This window comes from Mus musculus, chromosome 13, assembly GCF_000001635.26.
Source record: "Mus musculus strain C57BL/6J chromosome 13, GRCm38.p6 C57BL/6J".
In the NCBI taxonomy this organism is placed as follows: Eukaryota; Metazoa; Chordata; class Mammalia; order Rodentia; family Muridae; genus Mus; species Mus musculus.
This window is the reverse complement of record NC_000079.6, coordinates 61,175,074-61,187,841: the sequence shown is the minus strand read 5'-3', so window position 1 is coordinate 61,187,841 and position 12,768 is coordinate 61,175,074.

The window sequence follows — 12,768 nt, the reverse complement described above, 5'->3', positions numbered from 1 at the left end:
AAAGAAATTAAGAACAAAAATATTTTCAAGAATTGAAAATTAATGACAACATCACCAACTAAATGTCGGAGAAAATGTAGACCATTCTAAGATGAAAATTCACAGCACTAACTGTCTACAGAGGAAAAAAAAAACTGGAAATACATCTTATGAGTAACAACCACAACCCTGAAAGCTGTAGAACAGGAGAAAATCACACAGAAAAAGTGTACAATGTCAAGAAATAATCATACTTATGTCTAAAATCAATAACATAGAAACAACAATAAGACAATAGAAAAACCATAAATGAAACCAAGATTTGGTTCTTTGAGAACATCAGTAAGAATGAAAAATCCTTAGCCAAATTAATTAAAAGGTGAGGGGGGATCAAAATTAGCAAAATTAAAGATGAAAACAGGAACTTAATAACAGATACCACATGACTCTACAAAATTAGGGAAAAAATGGCTAATTCCCTTGACGCATACCACTGAGCAAACTTAAATGAAGCTATATAACCAAGGTAGATAGAGCTATAACTCATAGTAAAATATAGTAAATTATTTAAGTCTTAAAACAACAACCATCCAAGCAAACAGATAAAAAGCATAGGGTGCCACCACAGACTGCAGCAATGAGAACCGACCTGGTGCCTACTTAAAAACAGCTAAAGAAGCTGAATCGTGAAGCAGAGGGACTAATACAGAGAATGGGCTTTCGTCGGAAGATGTTTTTGGCCATTCAGGCCAGCTCCCCTATAGCTGTGAAAGCTTGTGTACCTTACCCGTATGCTATATTGTTGAATAGTTAAGATCACCAATCTTGGCAAGTCTTTTCATATTCATTATAATTCTTGTCAATTAACTAATTGTGTAGATCCTAATTTAGGTAAGAAATCTGCTGTTATGAAGATGTTCCAACTGGTAAGAAAGACACATGCTCCAATATGTTCATAGCAGCCTTATTTATAATAGCCAGAAGCTGGAAAGAACCCCGATGACCCTCAACAGAGGAATGGATACAGAAAATGTGGTACATTTACACAATGGAGTACTACTCAGCTATTAAAAAAAATGAATTTATGAAATTCCTAGGCAAATGGATGGACCTGGAGGGCATCATCCTGAGTGAGGTAACCCAATCACAAAAGAACTCACATGATATGTACTCACTGATAAGTGGATATTAGCCCAGAAACTTAGACTACCCAAGATACAATTTGAAATGATCCTTGGTTTTAGAATTCGGTAATACAAACTTTAAAGAGATTGAATGAGCTTATTTAGACCAAAGAGATTTGTTGCAGCTCTGATATTAGGAATTACTGCTTTAAGTGCAATTTTAATATCTTTTGCATTATCTACCACAGCCTTAGTTCAGCAGCTACATACAGCTCATTTTGTTAATGATATCCATGGAAATATTTCTATAGCTTTGTCAGAACTGCATATTATAGATAAAAAATTGGAGGCAAAGGTTAGTGCTTTAGAAGAAGTAGTTTTAGCAATAGGACAGGATATAGCAATGTCATGCTTCATTTCAATATATTTGTGTCACGCCTTTACCTTATAATACTCATTGGGAAAAGGCTAAAGCTCATCTGCAGGGAGTATGGAGAGAGACTGATATTTCTCATGCCATGGAACAGTTAAAGGCAGAAATTTCAGATATTAGCAGAATTCATTTGGACTCTTGAAACATTGATGAATTGGCCAGAGATTTAAAGAATAACCTAAGTGCATTGAGTCCCTTAGATTGGATTTAATATATAATCCTGCTTGCTGTTATTATTGGCATTATTTTATTAGTAATCATTGTGTTTCCACTCACCTTTAGAGTTCTTCTGAAATCTGTAGCTATGACGAAGTGGGACATTCTGGAACTTCAGCTGAAAAATAATAAAAGAAAGAGGGAGAATGCTACATCCAATCCAGTGAAGGCTGCTTGACAGGTTTAGAAACCTGGAAGCAGTCCCGAGGCAAAGAGTTTCATGGAAACTTAGCCTCCTGGAACCTTGGCATTCCCATAGCACATACACTCAAAACCTGTCTCTGCGTTAGTCTGGTGTATGGATCCATGTGTTCTCTTTCAGCATTATTTTATTATAAGTGCCTTTAAGGATTTTGACATATAGCTAAGCCTTCTCCAGTGTTCTAAAGTCCTAGAAAGTCCTTGAATCCGACCCTGAGCTTGTAATTCAGTAAGAATGTTACCTATTCAGTAACACTCAAATTTACTTCTAGTAGAGACAGTGAAACTAATTAGGCATTACAATTTACTTGAATAGAGCTAGAAAAGCTCAGGGCTAGTCTGCATAGTAATTACTTAGGACAATAGCTGAGTCACACCCAAACACAGGAATACACAATGGCCTAGGAAATAGGTGGATTGTAGTATTATTCATGAAAGAGTTAGTAGAATGGAATTCCCCTGGTACAGGTTTTTCACTAGGCCCAGAGGAATAGCATAATCAGGTATTTACAAAAGGATCCCTGGTGGTGGGTTTAACAATAGACTAGCATTGTATCAGAGCATTCACCTAGCTCCTGTGTTTAGCCGATCTTAATTAAGGGTTGTTCCTATTCTCAGTTGTAAACAAGGCCTGGCTCCCGCCATCTTTTTATATATGCATCTTCTTTGTTTTGTGTTAAGAACCAGTGTGCCTTGATGGATGTATTCACCTAGACTTCTTGTTTTTCTTCTGTATTAAAAACCTGGTGTTTGGTAAAAATTATTTCCCAACCTTTTGGTGGCCTTTTTTGTCTTATTGACAGTATCTTTTGTCCTACAGAAGCTTTGCAATTTTATGAGGTCCCATTTGTTGATTTTTGATCTTATAGCACAGGCCATTGCTGTTCTGTTTAGGAATTTTTCCTCAGTGCCCATATCTTCGAAGGTTTTCCCCACTTTCTCCTCTACAAATTTCAGTGTCTCTGGTTTTATGCAGAGTTCTTTGATCCACTTAGACTTGAATATTTTACCAATCCTAAATCTGATAGGGGACTAATATCCAATATATACAAAGAGTTCAAGAAGCTGAACTCCAGAAATTCAAATAACCCCATTAAAAATGAGTTAAAGAGCTAAACAAAGAATTCTCAACCGAGGAATACCAAAGAGCTGAGAAGCACTTGAAAAAATGTTCAACATCCTTAATCATCAGGGAAATGCAAATCAAAACAACCCTGAGATTCCACCACACACCAGTTAGAATGGCTAAGATAAAAAAATTCAGGGAACAGCACATGCTGGCGAGGGTGTGGAGAAAGAGGAACACTCCTCCATTGCTGGTGGGATTGCAAGCTTTTACAACCACTCTGGAAATCGGTCTGGCAGAAATCAAACTGGACATAGTACTACCATTAGATCCAGAAATACCTTTCCTGGGCACATAAGCAGAAGATTTTCTGACTGGTAGTAAGGACACATGCACCACTATGTTCATAGCAGCCCTATTTACAATAGCGAGAAGCTGAAAAGAAGCCAGATGTCCCTCAACAGAGGAATGGATACAGAAAATGTGGTACATTTACACAATGGAGTAATACTCAGCTATTAAAAACAATGAATTTATGACATTCTTGGGCAAATGGATGTATCTGGAGGATATCATCCTGAGTGAGGTAACCCAATCACAAAAGAAGTCACTTGATATGCATTCACTGTTAAGTGGATATTAGCCCAGAAACCTAGATTATCCAAGATACAACTTCCAAAACGCAAGAAAATCAAGAAGGAATACCAACATGTGGATACTTCATTCCTCCCTAGAATAGGGAATAAAATTTCCATGGAAGGAGTTGCAGAGAAAAGGTTTAGAGCTAAGATGAAAGGATGGACCGTTCAGAGACTGCCCCACCCGGGGCTCCATGCCATAGTCAGCCACCAAATGCAGACACTATTGCATACGCCAGCAAGATTTTGCTGAAAGAAACCTGATTTAGCTGCCTCCTGTGAGGCTTTGCCAGTGCCTGACAAATACAGAACTGGATGCTCACAGTCATCTATAGGATAGAACACAGGGACCCCAATGTAGGAGGTAGGGAAAGTATCCAAGGAGCTGAAGGGGTCTGCAACCCTATAGGTGGAATAACAATATGAACTAACCAGTACTCCCCAGAGCTCATATCTCTAGCCGCATATGTATCAGAAGATGACCTAGTTAGTCATCATTGGGAAGAGAGGACCCCTTGGCCTAGCAAACTTTATATGCCGCAGTACAGGGGAAATCCAGGGCCAAGAAGTGGGAGTGAGTGGGTAGGGGAGCAGGGCAGGAGGGGGGAGGGTATAGGGGACTTTTGGGATAGAATTTGAAATGTAAATGAAGTAAATACCTAACTAACCAGTACCCAGGAGCTCTTGACTCTAGCTGCATATGTATCAAAAGATGGTATAGTCGGCCATCACTGGAAAGAGAGGCCCATTGGACTTGCAAACTTTATATGCCCCAATACAGGGGAACTCCAGGGCCAAAAATTGGGAGTGGGTGGGTAGGGGAGTGGGGGGGAGGGTATGGGGGACTTTTGGGATAGCATTGGAAATGTAAATGAGGAAAATACCTAATAAAAATATTTTTTAAAAAGGGAAAAAAATCTAAAAAAAAAAAAAAGCCTAGTGTTTGCTTGGAGAAAATATATCCAGATACAGCACTCCCTTGTGTCTTTGTCTATTTTTCACCTTTTCCGTTGCCAACTCCATACCCACCTGCCTGAAACCCTGATCTCTTCCGTGCATTGAGGGGGACCAACTGAGCCAGGTCCATGGCAATAGGGGCTGATGTTTGTAGGACAGGATTAAACCAGATAATCAAAGAAGAATTATTGTCAATGCTCCTCAATCTGTTCCACAAAACAGAAATAGATGAAACATTGTCCAATTTGTTTTATGAGGTCAAAATTACTTTGCTATATAAATCATATAAAAGGCCAACAAGTAAAGGCATTTGCAGACCAAGTTCCCTTAAAAATATGGATGTAAAAATAATAAAACAACTACAAACCAAATCCAATAACACACAAAAATGATCTTATACATGATCAAGTAGGCTTGATCCCAGAGGTGCAGGAATAGTTCATCAATAAATATAATCTACCATATAAACAAAGTGAAATATAAAAAGCATATGGTCATATCATTAGATGTAGTAAAAGTCTTTGAAAAATTCAACCTGCATTCTTTATAAAAGTCTTGGAGAGATTAGGGATATACAAGACGTACTTGAACATAATAAATGCAGTTTACAGCAAGCCCATAGCCTATATCAACATAAAAGTAGAGAAACTCAAAACAATTTCTCTAAAATAAGGTACAGTGCAATGGTTTCCCAGTCTCTCCATACCTACAATACAGTCAAAGCTGGAACAGTAACACAATTCAATTAATCAAAGTGATACAAATTGTAAGGGAGCACATCAAAGTACTTACATTGGTAGATGATATGAAATCACATATAAATGACCCTAAAATTACCTCCAAGTAATTTCTATAGCTTATGAACCTTTTAAACAAATTATCAAGATAGAAAATTTACTTACAAGCATCAGTAGCCCTCTTCTATATAAATGGCATATGGTCTGAGGAAAAAAAATCACAAAAATTACACCCTTCACAATAGCCTCAAAAAAATTGTAAAATATTATGGAGGCTACTCTATCCAAGCAACTGAAAGACTTGTATGATAAAAAATGTTAAGACATTAAAGAAGACAATTGGAAGATGAAAATATTTCCCATTCTCATGGACAGTGTAGGACTAATATAGTGAAATGTTATCCCATTAAAAGCAATACATAGATTGAATGCAACCCATATGAAAATGTGAACAGAATTATTCACAAATCTTTGAAGGTCAATTTTTATCTTTATACTGAAAGACAAATAACTCAGAAAAGTTAAAGCACCCCTGACTAATGAAGGAACTGCAGAAGGTATCGCTATTGCTAATGTCAAATTGCACTACAAACTATAGTGATAATTAAAGAGTGGTATTGGGACAGGTACTAAGGTCAACAACTAATACATAGGATCTCATGAAACTATAAAGCTTCTGGACAACAAAAGACATCATCGCTCAGACGTAGCCACAACCTATAGAGTGGGAAAACACTTTACCTTCTATACATCCAATAAAGGGATGATATGTAAAATGTACTAGAAACTTAAGAAAGTGAATATCAAGAAAACAACTAACTCCATTTAAAAGCAGTGTGTAAATATAAACAGAATTCTTAAAAAAAAAAAAAAACCTCTACTGTCTGAAAAACACTTAAAAAAATGTTCAGTATCCTTAGTCATCAGGAAAATGCAAAGGACAGCTACATTGAGATTTTAGTGTTACATCAGTCAGAATGGCTAAGATCAATAAAACATGTGAAAGCTCATGCTTGTGAGGATGAAAACTGAGGAGAACATTCCTTTATGAAAATTTGTGCTGACATTATGGAAATTGGTGTGGTGATACCTCAGGAAGATGGAAGGAAGATGGAGATCAATACAGCTAATGATTTAGCTATACCACTGTCAGGCATATAGCTAAAGAATACTTCATTCTAACACAGAGACACTTACTTGCTCATCTCTGGTCTTTACTGCTCTATCCAAATATCTATAAATTTGAATCAACAAAAATATCCATTAATAGATGGAATAATAAATATTTATAAAATGGAGTATTTCTCAGCTGATTAAAAAAAATGAAATAATGTTCCTGGTTGGTGACTGCATTTCTGGGAGCTCCCTAGGGTCTGGGTTAGTTGAGACTGCTGGTCTTCCTATGGGGTCACTCTCCCTTTCAGCTTCAATTCTTCCCCTAATTCAACCATAAGGTTTCCTATCTATTATTTTGGGCCCTTTTCCTTTTGTTTGATTTTTTCTTTCTTCTCTATTTTTAATCTTTTTAGTTTGTTTCATTTTATTTGATTATTTTTTGCTATTCCTTAAAGGCCAGTTTATTTATAAATGAGAAACAGAAAAGGGGTAGGGTTGGATGGCCAGGGAGAAAAGGAGGAGTAGAGACAAGGAAAACTTAAAGAGGATATATTAAATGAGTCTCTTTAAGAACAGGAAGAAGACATTGGCGAATATGCTTTCTTCTCCCTTTTAACATAGCCATTGAAGTCTTAGATAAAGCAATAAGATAAAAGGAAGAAAGAAAATGGATGAAAATAAGAAAAGAAGTTAAACAAGTCCTGTTAGCAGTTGTTGTAATAATAATTATAATAATAATAATAATAGTAATTATTATTATTATTATAATTATTATAACAGACTCAAACAACTTCACAAAAATTAGTTGGTTCTGATAAAGGCTTCCAAAAAAAGTGTTGAAATATATAACTAAAATTCACAAAATTCTAGCTTTCTTATATATCAAGGAAATATTGAAAAAGGAAAATAAACAACACTGTTCACATATCAACAAAATATATAATATGGAGGGATCTAACTAACAAAATGAAAGACATGTACAGTGAAAATTTCAAGACATGGCAGAAAGACTCATGAGAATGGCTAGACCCACTATGTTTGTAATTTCGAAAAGATTTTATAAAATATATATTGCTGAAAAAAATTCTACAAAATTCATGGAACCTCAATGAAATTTGAGGTTTACTTATCACAGACAGATGAACACACAGTCTAAAAATATTATGAATGTACAAAGAACTGAAATACCCAAGGCAATCTTGAACAAAATGAGAACTGTGGGCACTGTCAGTATATCTGATTTCAAAATATAGCAGAGAGTCATCATAATTATTGGGCCATGAAGCAGACACATAAATAAATAGATTAGCCTCATGAAAATACACACAGCTTTACCTTCCTGACTTTTCCAAATAATGCCAAAAAAAAAAAAAATACATTGAAGAAACTGCAGTACCATCCAGAGACAGTAGAAAACATGTGTGAAACACAGCCGAAAAAGGACAAGAACAAAATCAGGTAAATGTATAGATCAGATCTTCTTCAGAATCATGAAAGAAAACTTTCCCACACATCCAAATTAAGAAAAGATATACAGATTCAGGCATGAGAAATATGCAGACAACCAATTACATAGGACCAGAAAAGAAACTCCACACACCATATTATAGTTAAAACATTAAACACAAAGAAAAGGAAAAAGTATTGAAAGCGAATAGAGAAAATCCACAAATCACAAAGAACAAGGGGTGTCAGAGACCATACCGTGAGAAAGTGAGCTTCTCACAATCTCCCACCCTGACAAGCCAAATGGCCTCATACTAGGAGCCAGTCATCACTTCCTCCTCCCTGTTCCCTTCCTGGCACCTGAGGCTGTAAAAGCTGAATTATAGTCCCTTCTTCTTGATCTCTTCCTGATTTCCCGTGACATCCAAGGACATGAGTTACGCCTGAGCCCGACCTGATATCCCAAGGCTGTTAAGGAGGATCTGTGTTCCGGAGATAAGATGCGGAGAACCCGCCTGACTTTGGCCCCCATGTCAGCAGATGCCCACTTCTTTGTTCTTTGTAAAATTCCCCCTCGACCTCTCCCTATTCCCCACGATGTATGCTTTAAAACCAGGCACCTCAGCCTAATAGATGGAGACCTTGATAGGTACAATCTACTTGGTCATCTGCTTCTCTTTTCTCATCCAATCCCATTTCCTTACAGGTTTGTGGTCCCCCTCGCACCCAGGAATAACTAAGTCCTGCAGGACGGGATAAGTGGCACCCAATGTGAGGGCGAGATTTGGATCGGATTGTATTTCCTTCCAGTGGAGGTTTCAGAGAAGTTTGTCGCGACCCCAAGACATTAGACATACTGAAGGATCACTTCCGCTGCTCATGGAAAAAAGAGAAGTCCTTGGTGAGTTGATTCATCTCCACTCCAGGAAATGGGATATAAGCTATCTAAAGAGGCAGCCTTCGTTAAAGGCTTAAAGATAGCAATCAGGGAAAGAGGAGTTAGAGTTAAATACAAAGACTTGATAAACTTTTATATTTTCATAGACCAGGCATGTCCATGGTTTATTGTAGATGAAGCAGAGATACATTGTATAAAATGGTGAAAGGTAGGTAGAGATTTAAATGATAAACTAGCTAATGAGGGTCCTGATGTGCTCCCTGCAACTGTCTTTTCTTATTGAGGAGTTATTATCAGAAGCTGTCACTGTGCCTCCTCTCCCTTCTCTGGCAGAATTCCCAGAAGAAGGAGATAAAGAATTAGAGTCTGAACATGAGAAAGAGAAAATAAGTCTCAGAAAAGCAGTTATCCCCTGTTTGGGACCTTTTAACAAAAAAGAGGGAAAATGAAAATAAGCTATTTCAGAGCTCTCCTAGGGACAGAAGGAAAACGGGAGACGTCCTGCTTTCTCTCTGGCTCCTATGGAGATATTCTTAGCTCTGGTTAGGATATCTGGTTCCCTTTGAGACATCAAGTTCTATTCCCTGTCTGTCTATTGTCTAGTTTTGGTGCACCAAATTGTCCATATATCTATATATCTATGTTTGATTTTGTTTTGTTGTTTGATTGTTGTTCTGTGTTTCATGTGAGAAAAAAATGGTTAAAACTTTATCTGCTGGCTGTCCATCCTTTGATTTAGTTTAACTTGTTTAAAAAGCAGACTCAATTTGCACAGCAGAAACTGATAAGTTACACTGCCCTGTGGCTGGGAGCCAAGTACATCTGGAAAAGCCCTGCTGAGAGTTGATTGCAAATGGAGCTCTTAAAGGGGCAGGCAGCCTTTTGCTTGTAACAGAAAGTTCACTTAAAATTGGTAACTCAGGGTTGGAGTCATTCTAAGCAACATGCAGCATGAACGAACCCAGGGAAACATGTCTTTAAAGATACTTCAAAATAGGGATAATCTTTGGGCCAGGACTCTGGCAGAGTGCTCAGATTGAGAAAAGTTTGTGTTTGGCTTGATGCTGAGCTCGGAGGGAAGCAGCCTTAGGGAGGCTTTTGTGGCACTTCTTTTGTTTCGCAAACTGTGAATAGGGAAACCTGGGACTTCAGCTCTCCCTCCCTTCCTTTTAACTAAAAGAGCCTTGTTGCAGACCTAGCCAGATGTTGTTCTAAATAAAGTCTAAATTCAAAGTTTATAGAAGATCAATCAGGCTGTGGAATTTATCAAGACATTGTGATTTAACTTGCCTACTTTATATGAAGTTATAGTGTACAAAATTTGCTTATATGTATAAGTGTCTGTTCCTTGTTCAAAACAACCATTAATTTGGTTATTACAGAATATTAATGTTTGATCTATTGCACACCATCATTTTTAATAAAACTGATAATCATTATCCTAAGATAAGTTAAAAATTGTTTTTATGAATGCTTCTATATCTTCTATAAATTCATGTATGCATGTATTCAAATTACTGTTTAAAAAACATCCCTTCTATGGGAGAAAAGTATATGTGATTTGGATCACACACTTATTCTTTTGAGTTTCCTCCTGTTTCAGCACAGATAATTAAATTGTGTGTTGTAGATGGTGTTTTAAAATGTTGAACAATCAAACTTTAAGTTGTATATCAATAGTCAATATTATATCTCAGAGCTTACAATGCTTAAAATTGTTTATCCCTCAGATGCTATTAATTCTCAAGCTTGCAATTGCTTATGCAACTTATAAGAAAAAAATACTGTTCCTTTAAGAAGACTGTTCTTGGGCAGTTAAGAAATTGTCCTAGGTTGCCTGGAAAAGACGCCCAAGATTTGCTTTTTTGCTATAGAGGTTTACATAAAGCTTTAACTGATAAAGATTACAGAAAGCTCCTGAAAAGATATAAACTCAGGATCCTTATAATTATTTGGGTTTTAGACTTACTAATCAAGCATTTTTTCCCTAGAAGATAGTTATTCACAGAGACAACTTAAGGACTTTCTCTTATTTCTGATAAATAAATAAATAATACACATATGACTATAATAACTTTTCAAGCATTCTAGTTGCAATCGCTCTTCAAGAGAAACAATTGAAAGTTTAATTAGCCAATGTCCATGTTATATTAAAACTGACTATAACAGTCAAGTATTTGAGATGTTTTGTCAACAATTTAATAATTCTCAAAGACAAGATATTATAGAACTTTAAAAACTCTATCTTCTTAAAAACAAAAAAGGGGAGAAATTATATCCCCGTGCACATTATTTAAATCATACTTTTATTTTTAAGAATTTTGAAGTTTAGATGTCAAAGAACTTAATAAATGCCTCATAGTATCCTAAAACTAGACATAATTATGTCTAGGTGAGATGAAAAGGATTCACTTATTGACACATGGCATGAGCCTGAACAGAAAGATAATATGGGGAAAGGGGGGCAGTGTCTCTGTTTTTTCCACAGAATGCTACAGAAGCATGCTAGTTTCCAGAATGATTCGTGTGACAGACTGACCTGTGAGTTCCTGAGTGCCCTGGCAGTGGTGACAAGAAAACTGTGTTGAGCACACAGAGAAAGAGGAATCAGGGAGAACAGCCACTTGCAAACAAGACAAAGAAACTTCCTATCTCTGCCATGGGCAAGGAGAGCCGACCTGGTGTCAATTTGAGGACAACTATAAATGATGACCCGTGAGGCAGAGGGACTGCTACAGTGTATTTAACAAGATTTCATCAGAGAAACTGTTTTTGGCCATTCAGGCCAACTCTCCTATAGCTGTGAAAGCTTTTGTACCTTACCTATATGCTATCTTGTTAGATAATTTTAAGACTTAAGATCACCAATCTTGACAAGTCTTTTCATATTCATTGTAATTGTTGTCAATTAAATAATTGTGTAGATCCTAATTTAGAAAAGGAATCTGTTGTTATGATTTTGTTAAAGAGACCTCCTCCAATTCTGGGAGAGTGACACAGACCTACCCTGTGATAAGAGAGAGCCTATTTCTGCAGTAACCTTAGCAGTGATCCTAGGCTTGGTAGCTGCAGGCGCAGGAACTGGCATTGCCTCTTTGGTCACTTCCCAACAGCAATATACTCAGCTTCACCTTGCTGTGGACAGAGATATACAAGAGCTACAGAGAGGCTTGAAATTTTTAAGACTCCCTGGTCTCTCTGTCTGAAGTGGTATTGCAGAACAGGCAAGGTCTTGATTTAGTGTTCCTTAAAGAAGGAGGATTATGTGCAGCCCTCAAAGAAGAATGTTGTTTTTACACTGATAAGACTGGCTTAGTTCAAGATAGCACAGATAAAGTTAGATCTATTTTAGAAGAGAGAAAAGGTAACAGAGAGAAACAAGAATATTGGTATAAAAATTTGTTTTCTACTTCTTCTTGGCTCACCACCTTACTTCCCAGCCTTTTGGGACCTTTCTTGGGTATTTTGCTGCTCTTGTCTTTTGGCCCCTGGGCCTTTAGAAAATTGACCAATTTTGTTATGTCACAGATTGAAGCTGCTTAAGCAAGCTGGTTGCAGTTCACTACCATCAACTAGACATCCAAGACTCAGACGAAGAGGATCTTCCTCCCATCGAGGCAGAACGAGCAACTGGTCTCCAGTTTTCCACCTTTGCTGCAAATTCTGGATCCCCTTAGTTCCTTAGGCTTTGGAGACAATAGGGACAAGGAAGGGTGATCTCCAGCTCCTAATATAGCTTGAGAGCCATAAATAGTGGTGTTACAATTGGCATAATTCTTGTAGAGGCCTTACTGAATCTGAGGTTGACAATTCTCCTCTGGGAGCTGCACAGAACTCAGAACTGTGCATGCTGGTTCATGATAATATGAATCCAGTATGGGCACCAGCATGGGTATGAGGCTAAGCACTGCAGGTAAAATTCCAATTAGACCATTTCTGAGTTTTCTGAGAGACACG